This window comes from Notamacropus eugenii, chromosome 7 (genome assembly GCF_028372415.1).
Source record: "Notamacropus eugenii isolate mMacEug1 chromosome 7, mMacEug1.pri_v2, whole genome shotgun sequence".
Lineage (NCBI taxonomy): Eukaryota > Metazoa > Chordata > Mammalia > Diprotodontia > Macropodidae > Notamacropus > Notamacropus eugenii.
The window spans coordinates 20,037,647-20,055,568 of NC_092878.1; the positions used below are offsets into that span (position 1 = coordinate 20,037,647).

General features: G+C 36.3%; 1 protein-coding gene across 5 annotated transcripts in view; it reads right to left on the reverse strand.

Moving 5' to 3' along the window:
- The window catches only part of DPH6 (diphthamine biosynthesis 6), a 479,427-nt gene that overhangs the window by 138,197 nt on the left and 323,308 nt on the right, over positions 1–17,922 (reverse strand). The gene's annotated exons all lie outside the window — the stretch shown is intronic.

Sequence of the window (17,922 nt, forward strand, 5' to 3'; positions counted from 1 at the left end):
TCATTTCAGTCTAGACTTTGGAGGCTCAATGGTTAGTCAACCTAAGTATTTATTAAGTGACTCATTACAAAAGAGGCAAAAGACAGTCATGGCCATCAAGGAGCTCACAGCCTAACAGAGGAGAAAGCAAAGAATCAAATATGTATAAACAAGCTACATAGGGGATATAATTAGGACATAATCAACAAAGGGAAAGCACTGAATGAAGAGGGGCTGGGAAAGTCTTCCTGGAGCATAAGAGATTTTAGCTGAGCCTTGAAGGAAGTCAGAAGAAAAGGCAGAGAGGAGGAGGGAGAACATTGTAACCAAGGGGAAACCAAAGAAAATGTGTGTGTGTGTGTGTGTGTGTGTGTGTGTGTGTGTGTGTGTGTGTGTGTGTGAGAGAGAGAGAGAGACAGAGAGAGAGAGAGAGAGAGAGAAAGAGAGAGAGAGGGAGAGAGAGAGAATATGGAATGTCTTCTTCTGAACAGCAAGAAGGCCAGTGTCACCTGATCAAAGAGTACATGGAGGGAAATAAAGTGTAAGAAGACCAGAAAGATGCTTATGTGCGGGTAGGTTTTGAAGGGCTTTGAATGCCAACTAGAGGATTTTCTATTTGATCTGGGAGATGAGAGGAAGTCAATTGTTGATACTAATTTAAAACAAATTCTCCCTCTCTCATCCTGAGGGCTTGACTCCTTCTTTCTCTAGGATGAGGATGAAAAACAACCTTGGATTTGTAAATTAGGAAGTTAATGGTGTACTTTGGAAGAACAGAGGCCAATTTTCACATTGAGGAGAAAGTGGGTTTTTATGAAGTGAAGTAACAGAGGTAGAAATAATTTTGTTAATAGAAGTCAAGCAGTGAAAGGCAGAAGACAGATGGGTTTGTTCAGGGATGAGATGGGCAATGGACTCAAGGTCATAGGTAAGCTATTACTCTTAGTGAGGTACATGGATAGTTATTTATTTTTTTGACCAAAAATAACAGTATGTAATCATGGAAAAACACTTTAAAGAATGGAGAACATAAGGAGACTCATCTTGGGAGCTATAAACTGATGGGACAGTCGGGAATTTGAGAAGAGAGGGAAAAGTTTGGAACAGTTGTTGTGGGGGATGAAATTAGCAATCAGTTAAGATTAGTGAGTAGCAAAAGGGCCAGCAAAAAGTTATAAATCATAAATTTGGATTGGATGAAGGTGATTTTTTTCTTCTGTCATGTAATAGGAATGAAACAATCAGCCAGTGGATGTTGCTAATGGATGAAAACTGCTAGGTGATGAATGATAAAATGGTAGACAGTAAGAAGATTCTAGTTTGGTGACTGGAATTAGAGGGATTAAAACAGCCAACCACAAGGCAAAGTCTGGGTAGAAAGGAAAAATAGACTAGGAGAAGAATGGAATAACCAAAATTAACTCAACTCAGAGTTTGAGGTAGATTTGGGATATAGGCATTATGGAATATACCTACATAATATTTCACCCTAGGTGGTTTCCTGAACCTTGGTTATATTATATAGAGCTTCTGACTTCAGTATTTGGGAAGAGAGGTGTGGCCAGGTTTGAAACTTTCATAAAATTTCAGATCATCTGATTGGTTCAAATTAAAAATAAATGAGATACCAAATTAAATTTTTTTTGTGAGCTCAGAAACCTTTTGCATGAGATTTTATTCTGTTACATTATATTATGCCCAAGAGGGTATGGTCCATAATCATACTGCTCTTTCTGCTGTCATACTGAATAGCAAACATTAAGCTAATTTGTTGTCTGGTATTACTTGTATATCTCTTTTGGTTTTAAGGCTTATAAAGTCTCCCTTCTCTTAAAGATATATTGTATTCTGTCTGTTAGCTTAAGGTGAATTTTTTCCTCTTCTGGAAACTTGCTCGTATTATTCATGTACACTACCTTTGTGTTTTCTTTAAGTGCTATTGTACAAATGTATTTATCCTTAAGAGCCTATGAAATACTTAAAAATACTAAATTTGAATATGACTAAATCATTCCCCAAAGTTCATTCACTTCTTCTAAAAATAATTGGATATATTTTCTTCATCATTATCTAGTTCATTCCTCTAACTCTTAAGTCAAGGAAGATTTGAAATAAACCAATTCAAAGTAATGTTAAAACACACAGCTAAAAATTCTGTGCAATAGAAAGACTAGTGCAGCTTGATATCTCATAAGAAAAAGGCAACATTCTCTAACTTCAGTGAAAAGGCAGTATGAAGCAGTGAGTAGAGAAACCAGAAGGTCTGGGTTCAAGTCTTGACACTTGTCTCTACTAACTATATGACACTAGGTAAGTCATTTGACTTCTCAGTACCTCAGGAAACTCTTTAAGATTCTAAGATGTAGGGTGGTGGAACCAAGATGGATGGCTGAGTAGAAAGATACACATACTCTAGCTCTTCCCCCACAGTTCACAAAATACTGTAAAAAATGACTCTCAACAAATTCCAGAGCAGCAGAAGTCACAGAACAACAGAGTGAAAGAGATTTCAAGTCAAAGGTGGCCTGGAAGGCCTACAGGAAAGGTCTGTCGCATAGGACATGGAGCGGAGCCCAGCCCTGGTCACGCAGCACGGGGAGGAACAGGACCAGAACAGGCCTCTGGGGCACAATCCCCAGTAACAGCAGAGGGTCTCAGATCCCTCAACCCACAGGCACTAAGGAAAGATTCAGAGGTCATTGAGAGGGCTTTCCCAACTGGGTGAGAGGGGAGAGGGGCTCCTCACTAGCACTGGCCCCAGGTGGTGGTATTGGTGGCAGTAGCAGTGGTGGCAGCAACTGATCTGAATCTCAGTCCTGAGCATGGTCCTGGGGTGAGGAGGAGCACTAGGACCCTCCTCTTGACAAAGGATTCAGAAGTCAAGTAACTGGTTGAGAAAATGCCCAAAAAAGGGGAAAAAAAATAAGACTATAGAAGGTTACTTTCTGGGTGAACATCTGTTCACTCCATCCTTTCAGGTGAGGAAGAAAAACGCATACTGTCAGAGGAAGTGAAGTCTTCTGCATCCAGTACCTCCAAAATAAATAATTCTCAGGACATGGAAGAGCTCGAATAGTGAGTTAACAGCTTGCTAAAGGAGACTTAAAAAAAATGCTGAAGAAAACAACACCCTTAAAAACAGGCTAACTCAATTGGAAAAGGAGGTCCAAAAAGCCAATGAGGAGAAGGAGGTTTTAAAAAGCAGAATTAGTCAAATGGAAAAGGAGGTTCAAAAGCTCACTGAAGAAAATAGTTCTTTAAAAATGAGAGTGGAGAAGATGGAAGCTAATGACTTCATGAGAAACCAAGAAATTACAAAACAAAACCAAAAGAATGAAAAAATAGAAGATAATGTGAAATATCTCAGTGGAAAAACAAGTGACCTGGAAAACAGATCCAGGAGAGACAATTTAAAAATTATGGGACTATCTGAAAGCCATGACCAAAAAAAGAGCCTAGACATCATCTTTCATGAAATTATCAAGGAAAATTACCTTGATATTCTAGAACCAGAAGGCAAAATAAATATTGAAAGAATCCACTGATCACCTCTTGAAAGAGACCCAAAAAGAGAAACTCCTAGGAAAATTGTAGCCAAATTTCAGAGTTCCCAGGTCAAGGGGAAAATATTGCAAGTGGCTAGAAAGAAACAATTTGAGTATTGTGGAAATACAATCAGGATAACACAGGATCTGGCAGCTTCCACATTAAGGGTTCAAAGGGCTTGGAATAGGATATTCCAGAAGTCAAAGAAACTGGGATTAAAACCAAGAATCACCTACCCAGCAAAACTGAGTATAATACTTCAGGGGAAAAAAATGGTCATTCAATGATATAGAGGACTTTCAAGCATTCTTAATGAAAAGAGCAGAACTGAAGAGAAAATCTGACTTTCAAACACAAGAATCAAGGGAAGCATGAAAAGGTAAACAGGAAAGAGAAATCATGAAGGACTTTCTAAAGATGAACTGTTTACATTCCCACATGGAAAGATAATATTTGTAACTCTTGAGACTTTTCTCAGTATTTGGATAGGTGGAGGGATTATACGCACACACACACACACGTAGACAGAGAGCACAGGTTGAGTGGAATCAGAAGGGATGATATCTATAAAAAATAAAATTCAGGGGTGAGAGAGGAATATATTGGGAGGAGAAAGGGAGAAATGGAATGGGCAGGCTAACATTTATAAACAAGATAAGAAAAATCCTGTTCAATGGAGGAGAAAAGGGAGAAAGTGAGAGGGAAAAAGTGAAGCTTACTCTCTTCACATTTGGCTTAAGGAGGGAATAACATGCTCACTAAATTTGGTATGAAAATCTAGCTTACTCTACAGGAAAGTAGGGGAGAAGGGAACAAGTGGGGTGAGGGGGATGGTAGAAGGGAGGGCAAATGGGAGAAGGGTGTAATTAGAAGTAAACACTTTTGGAAAGGGACAAGGTCAAATGAGAGAATAGAATAAATGGAGGACAGGGTAGGATAGAGGGAAACATAGTTAGTGTTACACATATGACTATTATGGAAGTCTCTTGCAAAACTACACATATATAGCCTGTATTGAATTGTTTGCCTTCTCAGGGGGGATAGGTGGGGAGGGAGGGAGAGAAGTTGGAATTCAAAGTATTAGACATGAATGTTGAGAATTGTTATTGCATATAACTGGGAAATAAGAAATACAGGTATTGGGGTATAGAAATTTATCTTGCTCTACAAGAAAAGAGAGAAGATGGGAATAAGGAAAGGGTGGCATGTGATAGAAGGGAAGGCACATTGAGGGAAGGGGTAATCAGAATGCAAGCTGTTATGAGGTGGGGGAGGGGAGAGATAGGGAGAAAAATTGGAACTCAAAATTTTGTGGAAATGAATGTTGAAATCTAAAAATAAATAAACATTAAACAAAAGATTCTAAGATACAAAGAAGTTGCAGGTCTGCATTTGCAGAGGGAGTTTCCTTATCAGGAATTCCTTTTTCACTGAAATAACAGGTCTGGTCCAAAAACAAAACAAAAATGACAAATTAATAAAAAGAATGGCAGTTTCAAGGAAAAGTAATGCCTATACCCATGGATTAAAACAGTTTTGATTTAAAGAATATGGGCATAAAAGAAATGAGTACAATGTACATTTACATAGAGGTGGAATCAAACTGTACAAAAAGGGCTCAGTGGAAAATACAGATTGATACATGTTCTGATTAGTTTTGTCCAAATCAGTCACAGAACTGACCAGAAGAATCTACCATCTGACCTTCCTAACTTGGTCCTTACTTTTTCAGCTTCCCTACAACAATGACTTTCATCCTCCTCCACTCCATTTGAATCCCTCGATGCTGTGACTTCATTGTTAACTTTAGGAACTCCTCTGCTCCAAAAACTGAGGCTCTGATTTTTTGGTTTTGATCACAACCACCTGCCAATCCACCTCTCTTGCCTCTCAGTCCATTACTAACTTCAATCATCTTACTATGTATCATATGCTTTATGATTATTCATTTTACCAATGTGCTCACTATATCTCCTCACCTTCTTAATCTACTGTTTCTTGCCTTGCCAGTTTTGAGCAAAGTCCAGTTTCATTGCCAAGACAAGGCAAGAAATCACTGCTGGAAAGTTACAAAAGCAAATCATCTCATTTAACCTCAGCTAGGTTTTCATTAGAGATACAGATTGGATTTAGGATTTCACTGGTATCGGAAACTCCATCTACCTTCTCTGCTATTTATAGTCTTTCCACTGTGCTATACTACCTCTCTTGGTTTTTTCTTTATATCTACAAAGCCCAGCACAATGAGTGCATATAATGGATGATTAAGAAATAATTACTGAACTGAATCAAATTCTACCCCAAAGTCAAGGGACCTCAAGTTGCCCCATAACCAAATTGGATAGCTTTCTGTTCCCTGAATACACCTTGATTTTTCATAATTTCACATACTTTTTGCTCTCTTAGAATATCCATCCCATCTATCAATATCCTGTCTTTATAAAAAATCTTAAATTCTTTTGCACAAGTATATATTAAGCACCTACTGTATGGTAAGCACCCTGCTGGGGGGAGAAGGAATAAAAACTAAGTAGTCTCTCCCATCAAAGATTTCATGTTCTTTTAAAGAAAATAGCATGCACATATATAATATGAAATACATAAAAGAAATATTTCTGAGGAAGTGGGGAGAGCACTAGCACTTGTGAGAAATCAGGAAAGACTTCTTGTAGAAATTGACATTAAGCTGAGCTTTGTAAGAAACTAGGAATTCTAAGAGATGGAAATGGGAAAGAAATGCATTCTAGAAATGAAGAAGTAACATGTACCAAGGCATATACAAATATATGGTATAAATAGGTCAGTTTGGTTATAACTTAGTGTGGGAAGGGGAGTAATATGACAAAAGCTCTGACACGGATTATGAAGGACTTTAAATGGTAAACAGAGGAGTCTGTACTTGATCCTAAACGTAATGCATAGTTAGCTACTGGAGTACCTCTTCTTCTTCCTTCTTCTTTTTAAATATATATTTTTATCTCATTAAATAGTTCCAAATTACATAACAAATTTTTAACATTCATTTTTAAAACTTTTAAGTTCCAGATTCTCTCCATCCTGCCACTCCCCCATCCCTTGAGAAAGCAAGCAATATATCAATTATACATGTGAAATCATGCAAAATATATTTCCATATTAGCCATGTTGCAAAACAAAACATAAAAAGAAATAAAGAGGAAAAGAAATAAAGTAAAAAATTTGCTTCAATATGCACCGAGTTCATCTGTTCTGTCTCTGGAGGCAGATAACATTTTTCATGACGGATCTTTTGGAATTGTCTTGGATCATTGTCTTTATCAGAATAATTAAATCTTTTACTTTGATCATTGTTACAATACAGCTGTTACTATGTCCAATGTTCTCCTGGTTCTACTTGCTTCACTTTACAGGATTTAATATAAATCTTCCTGGGTTTTTCTGAAACCATCCTGCTCATCATTTCTTATAACACAGTGGAATTCTATCACAATCATATACCATAACTCATTCAGCCACTCCCCAACTGATGCACATCCTATTGATTTCCAAATCTTTGCCACCACAAAAAGAGCTGCTATAAATATATTTGTACCTTTTCTTTGATCCCTTTGGGATATAGACCTAATAGTGAGACTGCTGGGTTGAAGGGTATGAAAAGTTTGATTGCTTTTCAGTAGTTCCAAATTGTTCTCTACTGGAGCTACTTGAGCAGAGGAATGACACAGGATATTCTGCTGTGATTAAGTAGAATCAATGACAGTTGCGTGGAAGATAGTTTTTTAAAAAATATTATTCTCTACATTTCCCCACTCCCACTTTCAAATTAAATTATATGTTGTCTATTTTCCTGTGAAGCTCAACAGTAGACTGTTTATATTTTCTTTACAATACTTAGAGTGACTTTAAACTATAATTATTTGTGCAACTCTTTTTATGTCTTTCTACTAAATTGTAAGCATCTTGAGAGCAGTGTATCTTATTTTTGAATCTCCTAGAGCTCTTTTTAGCCTACTGCCTAAGTATGTAATAATTACTGAACTGAATATACTTGAGGTTTGTAGATTTATATTTCAATATCTTTTCTAATTTTAAATATTAGAGACTGAAATTAGTTTGCTATGTGGTAGTTTCTAGGAACCTTCTTTCCTATGTGGTAATTCCTCTTACATATTCCATTTAACTGTTGACTCAGATTTCTACAACTTTTTAAAAATAAGGTAACTGTAAATTCTCTAATAAATTCATTAGCTAATTCCATTAGTGGTGTGAAATACACTTAATCCACCCATCCTAATTTGCGCTGCATATGCTCACATTTTCCAAGTGATTTCTTACTGGTTCTTAATGAATAGTCATTTATGCAAGGTCTTTATTACTTCCTAATTGTGTAAACATCTTTTCTTTATTTTCTTGCCAAAACCTGGAAAAAAAAAGAGATCTTTACCAAATAGCCTCTTAGAAGTTTGCCATTAGATTTCTCCCATACTTGTCGTTGATGAAATGGTTAGCTAAAATGGAGAAACACAATTTTGCTCTTGCAAAAACCAGAGGAATAACATTTAAGCTCAAATATAGGGAAAGTCCTTAAAATTCTTGATACCTACAACACTTTAACTTGATGCAGATAATTAAGTGCCAAAAGTGAAGTCATCTATTTGACATTTTGAGAATAAAATATATGAAGATTTTTCTAATAAAAAATGGGGCTCTCAATGGATTTGAACTCATTACCTTTGATACCTAAGGAAGACACCTTATTCACAAGACTATTTCACCAACTCATAATAATACTCTACTTATATATCACATTTCCTCCAGAGGTCTCAGGGCACTTTAAAAACATCATCTCATTAATCTACAAAACCCCAGTGAGATTATAAAACATGGGAATTTACAGGTGCTAAATTAAGTCAGAAAGAAACTTCCATATTGTCCCTGAATTCATAAGAAAATATTATATGGAAAAATATTTTTAATTGAAAATAGGAGAGATGGAGTTAAAATAACAAAAAAAAATACCTTCACCTTAGTCTACTACATGATGCTCATATAGAATATAGACTCATGTCAATCAAGTCTTATTAATGTTTTTCTACTTCTCAAGGGGAAAAAAGACACAAGGAATACCAGCTTTGTTTTAAATTTTGGCTGTGGGTTTCTCTTTAATGGCAGGAATTTTCTCTAATGAAATGAATGTTATCTATCCCAACCAATTTATATAATGTAATGCTAAGGTGATTAAAATCTTTTCTAAAGACACAGACTAATGTTTCTTAAGTAGCTGTTACTATCAGGACCATATGTAAGTGAAAAAGTTTTAAATACTAAATACTTAGACTCTATTTTATATAATTTGATTTCTTATTTCTTTAAATGTCAATTTCTTCTTTCTTCATCACCACTGCCATGATTTGAATTTGAGATTAAAATCATTCCTGAAATAACTGACACATATACTGTTTTTAAAGTTTACAAAGTGCCACATATACATTATTTCATTTTGATCAGTAAATATTAAGTGCCTACTATGTGCTAGGTACCATGCATCTGAGTTTACAACAATGACATGAAATAGTTAAAATTTTTATATATTTATCCTCATTTTACAGATGAAGAAATTGTTACTCAGAAAAGTTAAGTTATTTGTCCATGCTTAAAGAGTGCCAAGGGAGGGATTCAAGTCCACATCTTTTTGAACTCAAGTCCAGCACTCTATCCGTTATGCAATACTGTTGATCCACTGTGTCCTCATAAGCCAGGACTATGTTGGCTGGACATCCAGGACCTCTCTTTGAGTAACAGTAGTCTACATGTGTTATTCAGAAATTAAGGACTATTAATTTAAGGTTTTTAATAGTTCATATATACGTAGTCAGTACAAACATTTCTGTAACAAACTCTGGAAACTGTCCATCCCTGTCCCTGATGCTATCATGTTGTTTACGATGTGAGAATAAAGTAGAAGCTATGAGGAATGACAGAAATGGGATGCCAATATGTTCAATTACATAGTTATCCAGCCAACTAGTCTTTATGATACACCTATTGGGTGGGGCAATAATGCTAAGCACTAGGGATACAAAGAAAGGCAAAAAACAATCCCTAATCTTAAAGAGCTCACAATCTAGTGAGGAAACAATATGCAAACAAAAATGTACAAATAAGATAGATGCAGGATCACCTGGAGACAAACAATTAGAGGCAAGGCACAAGCACGATGGGGACTAGGAAATGTTTCTTGCAGAAGGTAGGACTCTATCTGAGACTTAAAGGAAGCCAGAGAAGGTGGAGATGAAGAAGCAAAGAATTCCAGGCATGGGGGATAGATAGGTGGAAATGCTCAGAGTGGGAAGATGGAGTCGTGTGTATGAGGAATAGTGAGGAAGCTGGTGTCCTTGGATCTCAAAGTACTTGGGAGACAACACAGCAGAAAAGAGGTGTTTAGGAGAGGTCCGCTGACATTTACAAATGACATTATGAAATGAGTGGTGCCTCAACCCTCACTATAAGTGCTGCAAAATGGTAAGAAAACTGCCGCTGCTTTGCATGCACTTTCCTTTCAGCAGCCATTCTGGACAATAGGTGCTGTGCTTTCAGGAGTCAGAGTGCAAAGACACCAGAAAGAGATTGAACAGGATTTTTTAAAGGTGTATGTTAATGGTCCACTAGTATGATTTAAAACACTTTTAAAGAATTAATTATCAATTTACTGTTAATATTCTATTAATTCCACACTCTTTATCTACTAGATTATATGTTCTTTAAGGGCAGCGACTATTTATTTTTAAAATGTTCTCCACTGTCTAGCAGAGTTCACTATACATTGGAGGGAATTAATGCTTGTTGAATAAATAGGTAACTGCTTAAAAAAAGGAACACCAGGCACTCTTAGATTAGCCCATATTACAGTTCTGCCCAGTAGTTGGCTAGTTCAGGTAGTTAGAACACTGTTCCCCCAAAATACAAAAATTGGTATATGGCCACAAACCATGTACTTTCCAGTTCATTTTCCTTGAAAATGCTTTCCATTTGTTGCAGAAACGGTGTATGGTCATAAGACCATAGATTTAGAGTTCAAAAGGACTTCTGAGGGCATCTAATCCAATCCTCTCATTTTTCAGACACAGAAACTGAGGCACAGAAAGATTAAGGGACTTGCCCCAAATTAGCCATGATAATAACAATAATAATATTTCTATGGTGTTTTAAGGTTTACAAAGCACTCATGCTATTTAGCTACCTTACTCTTGCTGTATACATGTGCAGTAAGGAAGCAGTAGGGCTGGGATCTGAATCCTTCTACTCCAATTCTAAATCTAATGTTCTTTACCCCTGTACCACATTGCTTCCTGGGAGAAAGAAAGGATACTATAAATGAAAACCCATCATTATCAATCCAAAAATATTAAAAGGGCAACCCTCCTATAGTGCTGGATCAGTGGTGATAATCCATTCTCTTTTAAGATTAAATTTGGGACATATGTTAACATGAAGAGCAAATAAGATAATGGATGTGAAAGCACCGAGAATTATCTAAAGCTGTATGTAGAAACAAGGCGTTATTATTTTATTATGAATAGAATCCTGAGCCTCCTCACAGGCAGCCAAAATGCCATTGCCTTTTGAGAATTTGAAAATATGTTCTTCTGAATTTGTCGATTTTCACTTGAAGGCATCCACAGTCTTGCATGTGATATCCTGAGTGTAGCCAGACTTAATGACATTCAAGGCACTTCTTCAAAGACAGAATAAGATTTGACAGATTCTTTCACATAGGGGGAGAAGGAGAGGAGGACAATGTCTGGTGTGAATGTTCAACATCACTATCTCCACTTGGAGAGTGTCCCTTCTTTGTGATACATGTTAACAATAGGATGCTGAAATTTGTCAGGGTTTGGTGGGTGTTAGCACCCGATAAAACACAGATTTTTTTTTTTTAAAAAACATCATAGGATTATTCCTCCTGGATTGAGACCAATCTAGCATCTGCAAAAACATACTTGTTCCTATACCATATGTCAAAAGTTCATTTAGCGAGGCCAAAATTTACTACTTAACAGAGAGAATATGAAACTAATAGAAAAAATTTAAATTGTCAAGACAAAAAACCTCATGTCTAGAAAAACTATCATATAACAGTTGCTACAGTAATTATAAATCACATTAACAGTTAAAAAAATCTAAACTGCATTATTAATGGCAAAGTACTTAAATGACCAGTTTCCACACTTGTGGTAATTAAGACGTTTGTTTTAAGTTTTAGCTGAACTATTCTGAACACAATAAATACCTAGGACAGATATAGCAAGAGCAAAGAGGGAAAAGTATACAATTAATTATACTATCATGTGACATATGCACTCCTAAAAATCACCTTGCTATGCAAATTTGTGCAATTAAAAATTACAGGGCTTATGGGGAAATTGGGGTTAGGGGTGCAACACTCAAAGGCTTCATGAGTGACACACAAAAAAGATAAGAACCTAATAAAAATGGTAACACATTTTAATACATTTTAAATAGTTAAGAAATATGTAAGTACTACAGTAAATCAGCATCCACGGTCTTGGGTTGCTGCTCAGCTTGGAACTCTGTTCACAGAGGGCAGATCTGACAAAGTCCAGTGCTGTAGGAGAGAGGGTCAGAGGGCCATGGTGGAAGGTAGGGAATAGAGGAAGCCCTAGTTTCCTTTAAATTCCAATTAAAAAATCTCATTTTCTACAGGAAGCCTTTCCCAACCTGTTAATTCTAGGGTCTTCTCTCTCTTAATTACTTTCCATTTATCCTGTGTATAACTGTTTGCTTGTTTTCTCCCCCATTAGACTGAGACCTCCTTGATGTAAGGGATTGTCTTTTGCCTCTTTTTACAACCCTAGTATAGTGCCTGGTAGACAGTAGGTACTTAATAAATGTTTACTGACTGACTTACAGCTGGGGTACCAGTGGGAGACTCTGACAATCCACCAGTCATCCCTCCTCCTCACCACATGAATAGTTTACCTTTTCTTCACATCATACATATCCCTGATGACATATTTTAACTCCTACTCACTCCTTTCAAGTTCTTCACTGGTTTGTATCACTTCATTGCTCTCTGTGTGATATTCATTTTTAATTCTTTGGTAAAGGCTGTATTCTATATCTCAATGCCATGTAGCCACACAGGGAGAATGTTAGTATTAAAAGGCTGAGCCTTTATTTACAGTGGGAGCTTGATGATCATTAAAGGAGCTTTGCAATTTCCCAAAAGTAATCCAGTCTACTCTTTTCCTTTTCAAATCTGGGACCAATTTATCCATCTGTAACTGTGAAGAAGGTCTAACACTTAGGGGAAAGACTAGGGCTGGGTATATTGATCTGTGTATCATCAATACAGAGAGAAATTTAAACCTGTGGGAGCTGATGAAATTATCAAGAGAGTATAAAGGGACAAAAAAAGAGGTCCTAGGATAGAACCTTGCGGGGAAAAACCCATTGAGTGGACTGTTTATGAAAGATGAGATAGAAAAAAGAGTGAGGAAGAGAGCCAGGAGATAGCAGTATCACAAAAACTCAGAGAGCATCCAAGAGCAGAGAGATGGAGAAGAATGAAGTGTAAGAAAAAACCCATCAGATTGGCAATTAAGGAATCATTGTTAACTTTGCTGAGAATTGTTTTAGTTGAGTGATGAGGTCAGAAGCCAGATTATGGAATGGCCAAGGAATGAGAGAAGAGGTCATGGAGGAAGCAACATAACAATCGTGAGCCCTCCTCCACCCCCCCACCTCTATACCCCCCACCCCTAAGGCATGGGGGTAAGAAAAGTAGGAGAAATACAAGATGACTGAGGTTTCTGTCATGGTTTCCTTTCTTTTCCTAAAGGAGAGGAGAGTTGGGCATCTTTGAAATCAGTTGAGAAGGAACCAGGAGATAAGGGACTATGATGGGAGTATCTAAGTGTGGTGGTTCCACTGTTTTTGATGATGAAAAGTTTATATATATTTTTTACAAATATTTTCTACCGTTCTTTACTCATTTTCATTCTTAAACATCCTTGGGATGACTGGGTTGGATCTTTTGCCAAACTCTGTTTATACTGGTTTCATTCAACCCCTTTCCCCCAATAAGATGATACTGCTCACAATCAGTTGTTATCCCTCTTCACAGAATTTTACAGATGAGTTTAAATGATATTTAACTCTGGCATTGTCTTTGGTCACCATCTCTCTCTGCGGAACAAGTAAGATGCTGCTTGACTTGAGTGCTTTTGTTGACCATTTTGGTCTTTTTGTTGTGGTAACAGATTTACATTTGTTAAACTTCTGTAGGAAATACTGGTGTCAAGAGAACTTCTGAGATCCATTTCCCATTATTCATGTTCGGTTACTTGGTTAAATAGTTCAGAAATGAGTTATTTCAATTGTATGCCATACTCTTTCTTCTCTCTCTCTCTCTCTTTTTTTAATTATGACTTTTGCCCTGACAAGTTGGTGGTCTGAATGTACATAGAAAGCTAATTTATGGATAACTCCCACATCCTGATTATTAAAATTATTTCCTTCCTTCCTTCCTTCCTTCCTTCCTTCCTTCCTTCCTTCCTTCCTTCCTTCCTTCCTTCCTTCCATCATCATGTTCAGTGCCTACTAATTTTTTTCTTGAAGAAAGCACTAATAACTCAAAGACATGAGGTTTCTGTGTGGTATATAACTTTCTGGACTTTCTTCCTTTTTTTTTTTTTTTTGGTCAAACGCTTTGCTGAAATCTAGATTAACTATACACATGGTGTTCTCTTAACATACCATTTAAGTAACCCTATAAAAGTAGAAAATGTTTTATATGTTTGGTCTAAGGTGAGCGATGGTTTGTCCTTGATGAATCCATGTTGGTTCTTAGTGAACAAGCTTTTATCAGGTACTTACTATGGCACTGGCACTGGGTTAAAGACAGGAGTATGAATACAAGTAGAAAGGTAGTCCCTGTCCTTAAGGATCTTAAACTGTAACCGGGAAAATAAGACATAAAATGATGCCCAAAAGGATGGGTAGGGAAGAGGAGAAGGGACAGGGAAGGAAGGTACCCATCGTAGGGGATGAAGAGGAGGAGGGAGGATGGTGAGAGATGAAGAGAGGGCTGATCTGGGCATTCTTCTTAAATGAAAGTTGTGGGAGAAGTCATCCCGTTGGAGGGAGGGGACACAGGGAAAGAGGGTACTTCAGAGGTATGATCATCACTTCCCTTTATAGGTTTTTTAAAAAATTCACATCCTTTCAAATATATGTTCTATAACGTATTATACATGTTAATTATTATTATTAATATTCATTAACATTAATAAATATAAAAATTAAAGTGAACAAATAATTAAACAAATTACTATTAATGCAAATAAAATAATTGCTAATAATTAATCATTACTGATGATCAATATTAATCATATAATTATAATTATTAGCAATTTTTTATTAAGTATCTATCAGATAAAATTCTATTTGGTCTATTTTATCATACTATGCTAGGGCTGAAGGAATCCAAAAGTAATACAAGCCATAGTCCCTTAAGGAATTTACAATTTCATAGGGAAACAGAAGTGAGGTTGGGGAGGAAGTGAGAAGGTTGGAGAGAGGGCTGTAAAACAGGTTGAAGCATAGGAGACAATGAGGAGAATAGTCTGACGGAAGAGATATTTAGCACTATGAAAAGAGAAATAAAATAAACTAAGAGAAAATAGGTTCTAGCCTCAGTTCTGAAACTGCTTAATCTTGTGACAGTTGGTTATGAATTAGCTTCTTTCAGACTCTATTTCTACATCTGTAAAGCCAGGGTTTTAAAAAATAATCTCTTATATCTCTTACAGCTTGGTGTAGTTAGGTGATGCAGTGGGCAGAGCACCTGCTCTGGAATCAGGTGGATCTGAATTAAAATCTGGTCTCAGACCCTAGCTGGGTGACCTTGGGCAAGTAATTTAACCCCGACTGCCTTAAAATAAATTAAAAAAAATATGTATGTAGCTTAACAGCTTTAAAATCCATGATTATATGATTATAAGTAAAGAGTTTGAGTTGGGGAACAGGGTAGATAAAGTTGAATAAAATATACAGAATCTCAGAGTACAATACATCGGTGAGCAGGAATCCCCTCTAAAATAGTCACCTAAGCTCCCCTTAAAAATTGTGAGGAACTCACTACTGTATACAGCAGCTTGCCCCCACTGTAGAACACTTTAGTTGTTAGGAAACCTTAATAACGCTCTGAAGTAGGAGACTATGACTTTCCCTGACTCATTCGAGACCAGACAAAGTCTCCTCTTCCATGAAACATCCTTACATATATGAATAGATTACATGAATTATTTTCCTTTCCAGGCTAAAGATTAATTTAACAATCTGTGAAAAACATTTCTTAAGTGCTTACTAAGTGCCAGACATAAGTAAAATAGTCTCAGTCCTCAAGGAGCTTATATTCAAATGAGGGAAACAAGTGTATGTGTGTGTGTGTGTGTGTGTGTGTGCGCGTGTGTGCGCGTGTGTGCATGCATGTGTACATATATATGTTATGCACCACACAGACAAATGCACATACACATTCACACATACATATATGTACACATGTGTATATATGTATACACACATTTATGTATCTGTATGAGCTTTTCATACATTTTAACATCTCATTATGATATACCCTACGATCACATAAACTGAGCTGGTGGGGGTGGTGGAGGAGCATAACAGAGATCTTTCTTCAAAAAGTATACACATATACATATGCACTCAGTACATTGCTATTTAAAACTTCAGTAAGACTTTGGGAAACTGTATATATACATATATATATGTATATATATATGTATATATATATATGGAGAATAATAATGTGTAAGAAGATTGGAAAGGTTGTGTAGAGACTTCAGTTTAAGTTTGGATCTCCAGTTCTACTCCATCCTCACAGTGTATGGTTTCCAGTCTCCTTACCATATTGGTCAACCAATACTGGCCACTTTCTAGCTTATCAATGTCCGTCTGACAATATGGTGCCCTAAATGGAATACTAAGCTTCAGAAATGATCTAAGTCTGCGTATTGTGGGATTTTAATCTCCTTTGATCTAAATACTGATGCTCTCAAAATGCTGCCTAAGATTTGATTCCTCTTTGTGTGCTTGTATCACTGATGACTCTTGTTAAGTTTGCCTTCTATTAAAAACCCAAGCCTTTTTTTTCACACAAACTGTTATGTAGATATGTTTCTTCTATATGGTACTTTTATAATTGATTAAAAAAAATCAAGTATAAGACTTTACATTTTATCATTATTAAATTTTATCTTCTTAAATTTGGTCAATCACTCGAAGCTGTCAATATTCTTTTAGATCCTGATTTTTTTCAGTCAACATATTACCTATCCCTCCTGGCTTTATGTCTTCTGCAAATTTGATAACTGAGCCATCAAAGCTTTCATTCAAGTCATTGATAAAAAGGTTGACCAGAACAGAGCCAGAGTTAGATCCCTGGGGCCTACAGTATCGACCTCTCCCCAGGTCAATATCGATCCATTAAACATGATTCTCTGGGTCTAGTCACTTGACCAGTTCTGAAACCACTGAACCACAGTATAATCCAGCTTACCTTACTCACTAGGAACTGTAAGAGACTTAGTTAAATCACTTGCTGGAATACAGATATACTGTGCCTGTATTTTTCTGATTTATCAACTAATAATCCTGTCAAAAGTGGGGAAAAGAGGTTAACATGTCATGATTTGTTGCTTTTTAAAAATACATTTTTATTGATGGATTGTGTTTATAGCATCTACGTCTCCTGCCTCAAATTCCCCAGTCTTCTTTGGTCCTCCTCCCAAAAAGCCATCCCTTATGATGTATAATAAAAGAGGAAAAAAAGTTCAGCAAAACTACTAATATATCAAAAAAGGTACAACTTGTTCTTGAGGAATCCATGTTGGCTTATAATGATGGTTGTTTCTTTTTATTAAGTGTCTATAAACCATTTGGGCCAATAATTTGTAGAATATTCCTTCTTTGGTTCTCTTAAAATCGTATTAACATTTGCTTATCCCTAGCCTTGTGACACTCTTGCTTTACAAAGAATATTTTAAAAAATCAAATTAAAAAAATAAAAATTATTTTCAGTTCCAAATTCTCTCACTTCCTCCCACCCTTCCCTCACCCACTGAGAAGGCAAGAAATATGATGCCCATTATACATATCTCCATGATTTTTCAAAGATCATATACAGTGTTACAGTAACTATACCTCCAAATTCTTTTAGTGTAGTTTTTGCAGGCTTGGTGAACTCAACAAGGGCAGGTCGGTGTTCTTTTTTAATTTCCTGACTTAGATTTAAAATTTCTGTTAACTATTTTTTTTTTTTGTTCTACCGACACTTTCTAATCTAAAGATTCCTCTTTGTGAAAAAGTAAAAAG